The following is a 15,269-nucleotide window of genomic DNA, read 5'->3' on the forward strand; positions in this document are numbered from 1 at the left end:
CATATGCCATGCATTTTCCATGGAAAATGTGCAATTAAATGTTTAATCTAAGCTGAAAACAAGATGATTTGTGTTCTCTGTAAAAAGACTATAAAAACTGTAAAAATAAGTTTGATAACATTCCTAATGCAATTGGCCTGAAATAAATGTTCCCAGTGGAATTTGGAAGCCATGACGCCTCAGTCAGATCACTGGGGCTTAGGAATGATGCTTATAGTAAAACTTAGTTCACTGTTTATCAGGCTATTTCTGAAGGCTTCCAGGCTGAAGGTTCATTAGGTCAGTGTGTAAGAACTGTCAGTCATACCAAGCTGTCAGGAAAATACATTTTAGAAAAATGAAGGGAACTTTTTACACTTAGGATTCTTGTACATTTTGTCCTGACACCATTATACAGTACATATCAGAGTTAGTTTTTACCAGAGAGAAGAACAATAGGCTATCACAATATTCTGAATATAGGTCTTTGACCATTGTCACTTATGAACACGACCACTGCTCATACTACTCATAATAGTCACCTAGGATGAACAGGATAGAATAGTTGTCAAGGTACACAAGTACCCAAGTCTATAAGGAAGTAGGGACTTGTGTTGTATGCATTAGCTCCACTATTGTCTCATAGTGAAAGAAACTGAAGTTGTTCAAATATTGGGTGCTTTTAGCTAACCACCAAAAGAAATCATATATATGGATTTTACTACCCCCATTATCCTCCATCTGGATGTACAAAACTTGGCAAAATTATTTCTTATATTTGCTTCACATTGTCGTGTATATTTTATATTTAACAAGAGATTTATTTCAGTTTAATTTATGCCATTGACTTTTGATTTAACATCGAGTGCTTCAAATTACATTTTTTTACACTTTGTAGGTTTTATTTTTTTTAATTTTAAATTATTCTACAGTTCTTTTTTTAATTTTATTTTTCTTATTAGCTACATTTTGTTAACTCTGTGTCCCAGCTGTATCCCGCTCCCTCATTCCCTCCCCAACCCCACACTCCCTCCCTGGTCTCCTCCCTGCCCCTTTCTAAGTCCACTGATAGGGGAGGACTTCCTCCCCCTTCATTTGACCTGTTTTATCAGGTATCTTCAGGGCTGGCTGCAAAGTCCTCCTCTGTGGCCTAACAGGACTGCTCCTACCCTGGGGGGTGGGGAGGTCAAAGAGCCTGATTTATTTTATTTTATGCATATGGGTGTTTTGCCTGCTTGTATGGAGGGATACCACATACATGCAGGACTGGTGGAGGCCAGAAGAGGGCATAGTGTACCCTGTAACGGAAGTTACAAATTATGGTGAATGGATGCTGTATGGATGCTGTATGGATGCTGGGAACCTAATTCAGGGTCTCTGGAAGATCAGCCAGTACTCCTAATCATTGAGCCTTCTCCCCACCAGCACAAATGAGGTTTGTTTTATTTTTAATTTTTTTTAAATATTAAATATTATTTACTTATAAAGGAAACCAAAATTTAGAGGAACATACCTTTTTTAGGTTCTATTTAACACTAAAATATTAGTTGGTACTCATTAGCTACCACTGTAATTGCTCCCATGCTAAGAGTATATCATGTGACAGATCACTGAACCACATCACATATATTTGTTTTTTATAACTGTTGCAACTGCAGTTCAGTTGTCCTCATCAAATATGCAAAAAACCCTGAGAGGACAATTAAAATAAATAGTTCAACCATAAAAACATCAAGTTGATCATATACAGGTGCCAATTATTATCATAATCAATAGAATGCCAGTATATAATAGAAAGTAAATTACATAGTTTTGTTTAACACTTTATTTTATTGCTTCCAGCTAACAGTTTTATTGAAGAGTCTATATTCATTTCTAACATTTTTAATTAACTAGTTCTTCGTGAAACAATACCCTTCCTGAGTAGAGATTTTATATTCCATTAAACATCAGTTGATTTTATTTCCAGGTGGCATCTATTAGGACAAACATCATGAAAAGGCCGCTGACAGGAATGTTCATTCTCTGGCTAACACCTGGGAGAAAAATAAATTTACATTTAATGGAGTAGACTGCCTAAACCCCTGTTTTGAGAAGAGTGCATATTCATGAATATGTATTCATTGCTGAATTCAAGAGATACTAATAGTGAAGGACATTCGTATCATGGAAAGCAGCACCTATTCATTAACTTATTACTTTTGAAAGAAATATGCAGGAATGTAGCTAGAGTTGGAACACTGACAATAACCAGTTCACTCCTTTATTATGAAATGTATTCAGCCTGACTGCATGTTAACAAGCAAGATGAAAATATGTATTATCTGTGCTTTGCTTTGATTACAATGTATTTACATTATTAATTAGATCAACTATGAAGTAATTTTATAATACACTGTTCATTATGTTTTGGTTATTTGTTTTATGTTTGCTTGCTTGCTTGCTTGCTTGCTTTACTGAGACTTAGTCTCACTATGGAGTTGAGGCTGACTCATAGCTTGCTATATACTCCTGGTTAACCTTGATCCTCCCACTTCAGCCTGTGGTAATCAACCATACTTGTACTTTATGTTCTGGGGTATAGTGTCATATCAATTTAATTATTTATACATTCCAAAGAAGTTTTCTATTTGTTTTTTTTTTCTGTTATACCATAATACAACCCTGCACAATACAGACTAAACCAGGATCACCTATCTAAGTGACTTGATTCCTGTTTGAAACAGAATTGAACAGTTATACAACATGACATTTACGATAATTGAATGGGAAGAGTTTTGGTGACATATTTACATTACCAAATGCCCTTTCTTTCTGTGAAATATATGTTATATGCCCCTAAATACTGACTTCATAGTAACTAATGAAATATGTACTTCGGAAGAATACATAGAATTTGAAAAGAAATATATTCTACAAATTTATATTTCTAACATCCATTTGGCACTCTGTCTATTCTGTGGTATGAAACACATTAAGCATTATATAAAAGATATATTAGATATGATATCTAGCTTTGTGGTATGTTTATAAAAAATATATTCTTTATTATTGAAGTGACTTTTATATAAAGAAAAAATCCATAAGGACAGGCATGTTTTGAAGATATATTACACATGTATGCATTATGAGAATATTATATAATTTCAGGATACTCAAATGAATGCACATTTTGAAGAACTTTGCTAATATGAAAGAACCAGAAATACACTAGATGTTTTATTACAATGATTGCAAATAACTGGTACAGTATTTAAATTTCCTCTTTTCATATATGAGGATTATGTATTCGAGTTCTGCATATGTATTTATAGCTCAGGTTATTTAAGCTTTCTTCTAAAGACTCTCACCTCTTCAGGTGTGAGCCATAGCAATATTATTGTTTTTCCTTATTCTTACTCTACTATTGTGATATGTTGGGAATCATATTGATTTTATGTAGAAAAATATACCCTTGATTTCATAATTAGTCCATTCAGAAATGATTTATTGGACAGTATCACTAGTGAATGTTCATTTAATGCAAACAAGGATAGACTATTTGGAGATTATGCAACATAATAAAGATTTTAAGATTATGCATAAGAACAACTCATGCAACATACTCAGCCCCAAAGTGCATGACATATTTGGTTAAGTAGAGAAGGGAATAGCAGAATGTATTTCTGGGCCAAGATAGCTGCTATTAAGAGAAGGGGCATGCTTGTTCTAGTTAAGCGAACCATCCAAATATATTCTTTATTAAAGAAGTCTCATTCTAATGCTGAGTACAGAAGTATAAATAACATATTCTTTTTTAACTTAATTTTTATTTTTTTGATATTGGTTACAATTTGTTAACTTTGTATCCCTGCTGTATCCCACTCCCTCTTTCCCTCCCAATCCCACCCTCCCTGCCCCTTTCCAAGTCCACTGATAGGGGAAAACTTCCTCCCCTTCCATGATACTTGTTTATCAGGTGTCTTCAGAACTGGCTGCAAAGTCCTACTCTGTGGCCTAGCAGGGCTGCTCCTCCCTGGAGGGGGGAAGCAAAGAGCCCACCATCGAGTTCATGTCAGAAACAGTCCCTGTTCCACTTATTAGGGTACCCACTTGGATACTGAGCTACCAAGGGCTACATCTGAGCAGGGGCTCTAGGTTGCATCCATATGTGGTCCTTGTTTGGAGAAACAATCTCATAAAAGACCCCTGTGCCCAGTTATATTTGGTACTTGTGGAATTTCTGTCCTCTCCAGGTTATATTAACTCTTCCCCCACACCTTTATTTATTTATTTATTTATTTATTTATTTATTTTTTATTCCCTGCACTCTGCCGAAGGTTTGGTTATGAGTCTTAATATCTGCTTTGATACACTGCTAGGTAGAGTCTTTCAGAGGCCCTCTGTGGTAGGCTCCTGTCCTGTTATTGTTTGCTCCTACATCCAAAGTCCATCCCATTTGTCTTTCTAAGTGAGGATTGATCATCTTACCCTGGGTCCTCTTTCTTGTTTATCTTCTTTAGGTATATAGATTTCAGTATGTTTATCCAATCTTATAGGTCTATATAAGTGAGTATAGACCATGTGTGTATTTCTGCTTTTGGGATACCTCACTCAGGATGATCATTTCTACGTCCCACCATTTGCCTGCAAATTTCATGATTTTCTTGTTTTGAATTCCTGAGTAGTATTCCATTGTGTAAAAGTACCACAATTTCTGTATCCATTACTTAACTGACAGACATCTGGGTTGTTTCCAAGTTCTGGGTATTACGAATAAAACTGCTACAAACATGGTTGAGCAAATGTCATTATTGTGTATTTGAGCCTCTTTTGGATATATGCCTAAGAGTGGTATAGCTGGATCTTGCGGAAGTACTATTTCTAATTGTCTGAGAAAGCGCCAGATTGATTTCCAAAGTGGTTGTACAAGTTTTCATTCCCACCAGCAATGGTGGAGGGTTTTCCTTTTTCCACAACCTCTCCAGCATGTGTTGTCACTTGAGTTTTTGATCTTAGGCATTCTGATGGGTGTCAGGTGAAATCTCAGGGTTGTTTTGATTTGCATCTCTCTGATGGCTAAGGACGTTGAGCATTTAAGTGTTTCTTTTTTTTTTTTTTTTTCAATGCAGTTTATTCAGGAACCTTGAACAATCCTCGGACCCTGGGGAAAGCCAGCCCACAGCTTAAATAGCCTCTGGGTAGCCAACCCAGGCATGCCACGTGGGCAATGCAGATAGGTCCACATACATGGAAGCAAGCCAGATCCTCAGCCTTAGCCAAATGTGGAATTGTTTCTTTGCCATTCAATATTCCTCTACTGAGAATTCTCTGTTTAGCTCTGTAGTCCATTTTTTAATCAGATTGTTTGATTTGCTTCTTTTTAACTTCTTTAGCTCTTTATATATTCTGGATATCAGCCTTCTGTCAGATAAAGGGTTGGTGAAGATCCTTTCCCAGTCTGTAGGCTGTTGTTTTGTTTTGATGACTATGTCCTTTGCTTTACAGAAGCTTTTTAGCCTCATGAGGTCCCATTTATCAATTGGAATAACACATTCTTAAACAGAAGCAGTATTTGTATTCCAAAATTCCAAGGGTGAAAAATGCATAAAATATTTCTTAACTATTGTAGAAAATAGAGTCATTTCTAGGAAAAAAATTGTGTTTCTGATTTTTCTCACCATTGCATGTTACTAAGGAATCTGCCTTCTAAGGAGACATCTAGGTCTTACTATCTCCCTCTTCTTTCCCAAGATTCCCTGCACTCTGCTCAAAGTTTGTTTATGAGTCTGGGTATCTGCTTTGATACACTGCTGGGTAGAGTTTTTCAGAGGCCCTGTGTGGTAGGCTCTTGTCTTGTTTCCTGTTTTCTCTTTCTTCCAATGTCCATCCAGTTTGCCTTTCTGAGTGGGGACTGATCATCTTACACAGGGTCCTCTTTCTAGAAGGGGGAGATAGTAAGACCTGGAGAGGACAGGAGCTCCACAAGGAGAGCAACAAAATGAAAATATCTGGGCACAAGGTTCTTTTCTGAGACTGATACTCCAACCAAGGACCACTCATGGAGATGGCCTGGAAGCCCTGCTCAGATGTAGCCCATGGCAGCTCAGTATCCAAGTGGGTTCCCTAGTAAGAAGATGAGGGACTGTTTCTGACGTGAACTCAGTGGTTAGCTCTTTGACTGCCACCCCTGATGGGGGAGTAGCCTTGCCAGGCCATGAAGGAAGACAATACAGGCAGTTCTGATGAGACCTGATAAGCTAGAGTCAGATGGAAGGGGAGGAGGACCTCCCTTATTAGTGGACTTGGAAAGGGGCATTAGAGGAGATGAGGGAGGGAGGGTAGGATTGGGAGAAGATGAAAGAGAAGGAGGGGGCTACAGCTGGGATACAAAGTGAATAAACTGTAATTAATATAAAAAATAAAAACTTAATTAAAAATAGAGATACATCTAGGGTTGGGCTTTGGTGATGTTCACCTTTAATCCCATAACTTGGAGGCAGAGGCAGGTGGATCAGTGAGTTCAAGGCCAGCCTGGTCTACAGAGTGAGTTTCAGGACAGACAAGGCTATGTAGATAAACCCTGTCTTGAACATCCCGCCCCCCACCAAAGAAAACGGAAAATGAGGACTTTATGAAAGATAAAACTTTAAAATGAGATTGAAATGCAATTGTGTATTTAAGATTCAAAGGGTGTCTCCTCTAGTGGAGTTTGTTAAGTACCACTGTGCATATGTTGCCCACTAGCAGAAAAAAATATCTATACATAGGCCTATTCCTTCTTTAGGCCCACTGAGTTTACATGTGCTTTTTACACACCAAATGACATCTTTGTTTCTGATCATGCTCAGGCTCAGTGCCCTAAAAATAATTGAGAGAGAGATTCCACTAAAGAAAGAAGGAAGTTAGGCTCTATGAAGTCTTCAGTTTGGTAGGCAGACAGATGTCTGTATGCATCTTCACATGACAGATCATCAGTTTTTATCTTTGCTAGTTTAGAGGTGAAGGAAAGGAGACTTAGAGAAGTTAAGTAGCTTGTCTAAGGTCACACCTAATGACTAAGTTGAAATCTGAACATGAGTTTCTTGAATTAAAAAAAACAAACATACTATTTCTTTATATTGTTGCCGATAATTTGGGGAATTGTGTGAAAGGTTTTGCTCATAGTTTCTTTGGTCATATTATCAGGAATACTTCTAGCCAAGTGTTTTTAGTTCTTGCCACAAAAAAAGGCTAGTAATGTCACTGGATTTTTTAATGAGTGATTAATAGAAATATTTATTGAAATTCTTTTAAAACTTTTCAAATCACAGAGTTGAAAATTCATTCTATGCTCCATGTGTTATTGATCTTTTTTTATCTTCTTTTTTTAACATTTTTAAAATTTTTTAATTAATTACACTTTATTCATTTTGTATCCCTCCATAAGCCTGTCCCTCCTCACTTCCCAATCCCACCCTCCCTCCCCCTTCTTCACGAATGACCCTCCCCAAGTCCAATGATAGGGGAGGTCCTCCTTTCCTTCCTTCTGAACTTAGTCTATCAGATCTCATCAGGAGTGGCTGCATTGTCATCTTCTGTGGCCTGGTAAGGCTGCTCCCCCCTCAGGAGGAAGTGATGAAAGAGCAGGCCAATCAGATTATGTCAGAGGCAGTCCCTCTTCCCATTACTATGTAACCGACTTGGACACTAAACTACCATGGGCTGCATCTGTGCAGGGGTTCTAGGTTATCTTCATTCGTGGTACTTGTTTGGAGTATGAATCTCTGGGTAGACCCCTGTGTTCAAATTTCTGGTTCTGTTGCTCTCCTTGTGGGGTTCCTGTCCTCTCCAGGTCTTACTATTTCCCACTTCTTTCATAAGATTCCATGCACACTGCCAAACAGTTGGCCATAAGTCTCAGAATCTGCTTTGATAGTCTGCAGGGCGAAGCCTTTCAGAAGCCCTCTGTGGCACATTTCTAGCTTGTTTCCTGTTTTCTTCTTCTCCTGATGTCCTTCCACTTTGCCTTTCAGGATGGGGATTGAGCATTTTAGTTGGGGTCCTCCCTCTTGATTAGTTTCTTTAGATGTACAGATTTTAGTAGGGTTATCCTGTATTACATGTCTATATGAGTGAGTATATACTTTCTGCTTCTGGGACAGCTCACTCAGGATGATCCTTTCCAGGTCCCACCATTTACCTGCAAATTTCATGATTTCCATATTTTTCACTGCTAAGTAATATTCCAACGTGTAGATGTACCACAATTTCTGCATCCATTCTTCACTTGAGGGGCATCTGGGCTGTTTCCAGCTTCTGGCTATTACAAATACCACTGCTACAAACATGGTTAAGCAAATGTCCTTATTGTGTACTTGAGCCTCTTTTGGATATATGCCTAAGAGTGGTATGGCTGGATCTTGAAGAAACACTATTCCTAGTTTTCTGAGAAAGCACCAGATTGATTTCCAGAGTGGTTGTTCAAGTTTACATTCCCACAAGCAGTGGAGGAGGGTTCCCCTTTCCCCACAACCTCTCCAGCATGTATTGTTACTTGGGTTTTTCATCATGCCCATTCTGATAGGTGTAAGGTGAAATCTCAGGGTCATTTTGATTTGAATTCCCCTAATGGCTAATGAGGTTGAGCATTTCTTTGAGTGTTTCTCTGCCATTCAATATTCCTCTCCAGAGAGTTCTCTGTTTAGCTCTGTTCCCCATTTTTTAATTGGATTACTTGTTTTGCTGCTTTTCAGCTTCTTTAGTTCTTTATATATACTGGATATTATCCCTCTGTCAGATAAAGGGTTGGTGAAGATTCTTTCCCAATCTGTAGGCAGTCGTTTTGTTTTGATGATGGTGTCCTTTGCTTTACAGAAACTTTTCAGTTCCATGAGGTCCCATTTATTGATTGTTGCTCTTAGAGCCTGTGCTGTTGGTATTCTGTTCAGGAAGTTGTCTCCTGTACCAATGGGTTCTAGGGTATTCCCCACTTTTTCTTCTAACCGATTTAATGTGTCTGGTTTTATGTTGAGGTCTTTGATCTTGAGCCATCTTAGGCAGGTAGATATAAATCCTTTTTGAAAGATCTTTGATAAAAAACACATTCTAGTCTTTTTCTCAGTCATTTGCCTCATTGCTGAAAAAAGCTTTCAGACAGGTGCATGACTATTATTGGTACCAGTGGCACAATGCTCAATTTCAGTGACTCAAACCAATGAAACAATAAGCCCTTTCAAATTTAAGACTATAATTATAATTATAAAAGTGTCTCTGAAAATTATTTATAGAAAATTTATACAATTCTGACACTTTGGCAGCAAAATGCCATTGTGCCAGGTCTTAGAGGGGCCACAAATGATTATTTTATTGCAACTGTATTCTTTAAAATTTTTTTAAATATTTTTTTAAAAATTAATTACAATTTATTCATGTCGTATATTAGCTGTAGCCCCCTCCTTCATCCACTCCCAATACTACCTTTCATCCCTCTCCTCCTTTGTTCCTCCCCAAGTCCACTGATAAGGGTGGTCCTGCTCCCCTTCCACCGACTCTAATCTATCTGACTGCATTGTCTTCCTGTGTGGCCTGGTAAGGCTGCTCCACTCTCAGGAGGAGATGATTAAAGAGCCAGCCACTGAGTTCATGTCAGAAACAGCACCTGTTCCTCTTACTACGGAAACCACTTGGACACTGAGCTGTCATGGGCTATATCTGTGCAGGGGTTCTAGGTTATCTCCATGCATGGTTCTTTGTTGGAGCATCAGTCTCAGAAAAGACCCCTGTGTCCAAATTTTTTGGGTTTGGTTGCTGTCCTTGTGGAGCTCCTGTCCCCTCTAGGTCTTCCATCTCCCCCTTTTTTCATAAGATTCCCTGCACTCTGCCCAAAGTTTGACTATGAGTCTTAAGATCTGCTTAGATACCATTGTGGGTAGTCTTTCAGAGGCCCTTTGTTAAATTACAGATTTCTACTTTAAAAGTAAATGAATGGATGATTTACAGCTGCTATGCTAAAGGCAATAACTGATGTTAACAGAGGAGCCATAGTTATGCTAAGAAATAAAGTAGGTCTCCACAGAGGGGCTAGCGAGCTTAAACAGGTTACAACAATAAATAATGTAATTTAAAAAAAAAAGTAAATGAATGGGATATTGAGAACTGACATAATTTAAAAAAAAAATATCCCTGGTATTTTCATAACGCTTTGAGCTTTCAATGCAAACACCTGGTCATATTTTGTCCGGAATTGTAGTTGTGTGCTTATTTGTCCTTCTAACAGGACTAAGTGATTACAGGAACTGCATATAACTCATCACAGTCTGTTAGCATAACTCCTAATGCACAGAGAAGTGATCAATACTTATCTACTGAGTAAATGAATTAATTTCTCTAATTGATTCTCTTTTGACAGAGTCTTCTACTTCCCCATAAATGGGACATATTATTTTCCCCACTTGAAGTGGTCTTTCTGTATCTTCTCTATTTGTGCAAATGCAGTAAGTGCCTCCTGGCATAACTAATTACGCATGAATCCTACTCCAACTCTTCTGTAGTAGACACTATAACCACATTCTCTTTAATCATATGGATAACCCACACATTACAGCCATTTTGTACATGCTGTTTCATAGTTTGTCAATTCTTTAATGTTTTTTGGCCTTTTTTCCCAGCAATTCTGAAAAGTGTCTCTCTTTTATACTATTTTTCCCTTTTATAATGATTTATATGTAGAATACACTGAAAGATGACACACCAGCCTATAGATGAACTAAATCCAGGACAAAAATCTAAGAAAGATTTTTACAAGTTTAAAGGATTAGAAAACAACCCTAAGAAGAGTAATATTTATACATGAATATTATATTAAATTCAGCTTTCCATAAATAAAATTTGGGGGACACAACCACATTCATTCATTTACATATTATTTATGGCAGAGTTGAACAATTATGTCAGAGACCCTACAACCTTTCAAACCCAAAGCATTTACTGCAAAGGCCATCTTAGAAAAGTTTTTCAACTGCTGGAAGAGATGATTAATGAGTACTTAATGCTTAAATAAACTGTTTTATGATTATACTACTAAGAAGCAAGATACTCTGAAAATACTGATAATTATATTGTCGTACCTAAATAAAGAAAAGTAATAATAATACTTTTTGTTTGTTTGTTTGTTTTCTTTTTAATTAAATATGAGATAAAGTTTGAAAAGTTTAAACCAGCAGGTTTGATTTAGTGATAAAAATCTGTGTTCTGACAGCTTTTCAAGACATAATCCTAGCTTCAGGCTTATCTGACAGGCAGTCAGCCTAGCAGGTCTGAGGATGAAAACCAGAGTTTCTCATCTTTTCAGGCATGACTTGCTATTCATCTTCTGAAGCATAATTTACAATTACTCTATCAAAAGTGGGTAGGACTAAATAAGAGGTAAAGCTCCTCTTTTGCCTTGATACAACTAATTCATTTTGTATGTAGTTGTCAGTAACTAGGCCTACAGTTATACAGGTACATTTCAAATGAGGGAAAAAAATACTAAATGTAGCATATTGATTAATGTAAATTTTCCTTTATTCACTGAATATGTAAAGTATGTAAATTTAGTCCTGCTGTCAAAAGGTAGCTCTGTGCCATTAGTTTGTGTAGCAGACAAGGCCAGCTGAATTGTGTACTGCAGTTTCAGAGAGGTAATGCTAATGACAGCTTGAGCAACTGCCTTAATGAGCCAGAAAGGTGTTTTTTTTTTTTAATTTGTATTAAGCTACTTAGAGTTATCTGAACTAGAAATCATCTGTAGATATTGCAAGGTTCATTTTTTTTAAAGAGGCATGGCCTATCTTGTTAATGTCTTTCTCCAATAATATTAAGAATGGACCATCAATCAGGTATTAGCCAAGAAAACGGCTTGTTGTCAGTGCTGTGTAAGTGCTATGCTATCTTGGAGTGCAAGTGCAGATCTTAATTACCATGCTAGTTAAGTAGATTCAGTTGTCAAGTTGCATCTCTGGGTCAGTTTGGAAAACACTGTAATGCTTCCTAAATTAATTAATCACACAATAGCAATACTACTGTAAGCCTAATAGGAACAGCATGCCTATTTAAAAAAGAAGAAAAAGAATAAAAAAAAAAAAAAAAAAAAACACATATTGTCAGGAAAATATCTCAAAAACATCATATGTACACCATATGTAAAATTTAGCTCTTTTGGAGCTTTACTGTTTTTTGGGGAAACCAACACACTAACACTAGTATTTAGGACAAAAATCTCCTCATCTGAGTCTTCCCTTCAAGATGGAATGTCTATATTTCCTTATTAATCTGATTATGTCTAGACATAAATTATATCATACTAATATAAAGATTAATAAAGTCAAGTTCAGATTTTGGTTAAAAAGACAGAGTTCTTCTGCATATTTCACCAAGGTGTTTTGTTACTGATCAGCTGTAGCTACTTGTTTTACAGAAGAGGAGTAATCCTTTAGTGTTCATGATGGAAAAGTCTATAATCTCACAGAAACAACTTCTCCAGCTAGTATTCTCTTAACAAACTAGCAAAGTTCAGCTTGGGCTTGTGTTGGCAAATAGCAAAGATATACTAGGTACACAACTAAAAATCCCTTCTGCCACCATTGTGTACATCTTGCCTAATCTAAATTGAATTGTATGTCTCCTGGGTCTAAGGGTTGAAATTCTGAATTTCAGCCAATATTTAAGGGCTTAATGGTGCTTTTCTAGAGAACGTGTATGAGATATGGCTTCAAAAAAGTCTGAGTTATAGAATTAATCTCTTTCTATTGAATGAGTAATATTACTTTATAAAAATATCCTTTTCAGTTTACATGATCCATTGCATTAAGGGGAAAGTTATGCAAGTAAGTCAGCTCTGTGGTTTTCAGGAGGTGAATTAGATAATTACTAAATTGAAAGATATGCAAAAAATGACTTATTTCCCTAATAGTTTCTTCTTGGATCCTTATATTCATTTCTGCATATAAGACTACTGAAGTAAAGTGTGGAGTTATTAAAGAATTTAGATTTAATAACTGTGTAATATCTACTTTTTTAAGTAAAGATCTCTGTGAAGTTTGTAATGAAAAATTTATAATAAAAAGCTCCCCTTCTCAACTGTATCATAGAGGACAAAAATCTCAGCTTTCTAGGCATAACTCAAGTGAATAAGACGCGCAAGAGAGACTCTCTTCTTAGGAAGTTATTCACTCATGGAGTTTTCCAAAGTTAGCTTAGATTAGAACTTTCTTATGAGTGTGATCATTTTGTGAGTGAGTTTTGTAGCACTGTCTAAAGTATATAAAGATCCCTCAAAAAACAATGTACATTCAGTCAACACATTGAATTCTTAATTCTCTAGGCATAAGAAAGCCCTTAATTAAAGTCTACTCATCATAGACATGGTTATTATAATGCATTATTTGTCAAATTACATTATTTTTCAAAACCCCAAAGAATGGGACATTCTACTTTGTCTTGAATCTCTTATTACGTAAATTTGTTGATGTTAATCTCTAACACATTACTTCATTGCTTCACAGCTCTATTTCCAAGCTGATGAAGTTAATATTTGCTAAATTAACATCTTTTCATATAGGTGTACTTGAAATCACCTAATTTGGAATTGCAGGTCTTAGAGTTAGCTCTGAGAAATGTAATTATGTAAAGAATATTTTGAATGAAATGCTAAATAAATTAGTAAAAATACAGTGTATCCCAAAATAGTATATCCCAAAAAAGTGGTGCTTTTCTACATTAATTTTAAATCTTTTCCATTTCCATATATTAAGCAAGATAGATGAAAAGCCAATTCCACTAATCCATATGTAATTTAGTGTTGTGGGAAACAAAAATGATAAATTCTTAGTTCCTCGGCAGAGTGCAGGGAATCATATGAAAGAAGGGGAGTTAGTATGATATGGAAAGGATAGGAGCTCTACAAGGACCAAATATATCCAGGCACAGAGTCTTTTCTGAGACTGACACTCAACCAAGGACCATGTATGGATATAACCTAGAACTTCTGCTGGGATGTGGCCTGTGGTAGCTCAGTAACCAAGTAGTTTTCCAAAGTAAGGGGAACAAGGACTATTTCTAACAGGATCTCAAGGGCAGGCTTTTTGATCCCTGCTCCCCCAGGGGAGGAGCAGCCCTGTTAGGCCACAGAGGAGGACTTTTCAGCCAGCCCTCAAGATACCTGATAAAACAGGGTCAAATGAAAGGGGAGGAGGTCCTCCCCTATCAGTGGACTTGGAAAGGGACAGGGAGGAGACCAGGGAGGGAGTGTGGGGTTGGGGAGGGAATAAGGGAGCGGGATACAGCTGGAACACAGAGTTAACAAAATGTAACTAAAAAGAAAAATAAAATTAAAAATAATAATAATAAAAAATATGTAACACATGTAATTTGGAACAATACTATATCTAACATGAAATTAAATGGAGAGAAACTAAAAAAGAAAAAAATTCTTAGTTCCTCCTGTGATGTCTTATGTTTTTTTCAGGTTTTATGTAATAGTTTTTTTAAAGACTAATTTATTGTTATACATATGAGTGCTTACCTCAGTGTAGGTATGTATATCACACGCATGCCTGGTGTCCATGGAGATGGTGAGGGCATTGGATAACATGAAGCTGGGGCTACAGATGATTTTGAATGGCTGGGCCATGTGTATGGTGGGGATTCAACATAGGTCCACTGCAAAAGCAGAAAGTGATTTTATCTACTGAGCTATCTCTCAATATATGTTTTGTTTTGTTTTATTACATCCTTAGTTTTGTTATAATGTCATGATACTATATTGTGCTTTAACAAATACAGATTACCTGTAATTCTACTACTGGCAGTCTAATTTAATATACCATGGGAAAAAGAGGAACTTTGACCTGAAAGCCTACTTTTAAGTTTTTCCAAGAATTGGTTGTACTTGAAGTAAGTAATATACCACTTCCTATTTCCTTAAACAAATCAGTAATAATCCATTTAAAAAATAGGATCATAATCATCTTTTTCTAACAAATGCCTAAGTCCTTTTTTCTAGAGAGTTCTAGGGACTCTCTACCATTTGTGGCATAAAAGAATTGCAACAGGCAGAAGAGCATCTATTTACCTTTCTACTATTAAGTTATTGATTTCTCAGATAACTGAAACTAAACCCAAGGCCCAGGTGGCAAAAAAAGGTTAGGTAGTCATTTCGCTTCTGTAAGACTTCAGAAATCAGAGCAAATGAGAAGATGAAGAGACTTTGCACCTGCTCCAGAATTGCTCAAGATTGCTAGACTTTGATCTAATCTCTTCACAGGAAATCATCAACATCCAGTGTATAT

The 15,269-nt window shown here is 36.6% G+C and overlaps 1 protein-coding gene across 6 annotated transcripts in view; it reads left to right on the plus strand.

The window, feature by feature from the left end:
* Diaph2 (diaphanous related formin 2) overlaps nt 1-15,269 on the plus strand; it is a 980,694-nt gene that overhangs the window by 837,013 nt on the left and 128,412 nt on the right. The window lies entirely within an intron of this gene.

This window comes from Meriones unguiculatus, chromosome X (assembly GCF_030254825.1).
Source record: "Meriones unguiculatus strain TT.TT164.6M chromosome X, Bangor_MerUng_6.1, whole genome shotgun sequence".
In the NCBI taxonomy this organism is placed as follows: Eukaryota; Metazoa; Chordata; class Mammalia; order Rodentia; family Muridae; genus Meriones; species Meriones unguiculatus.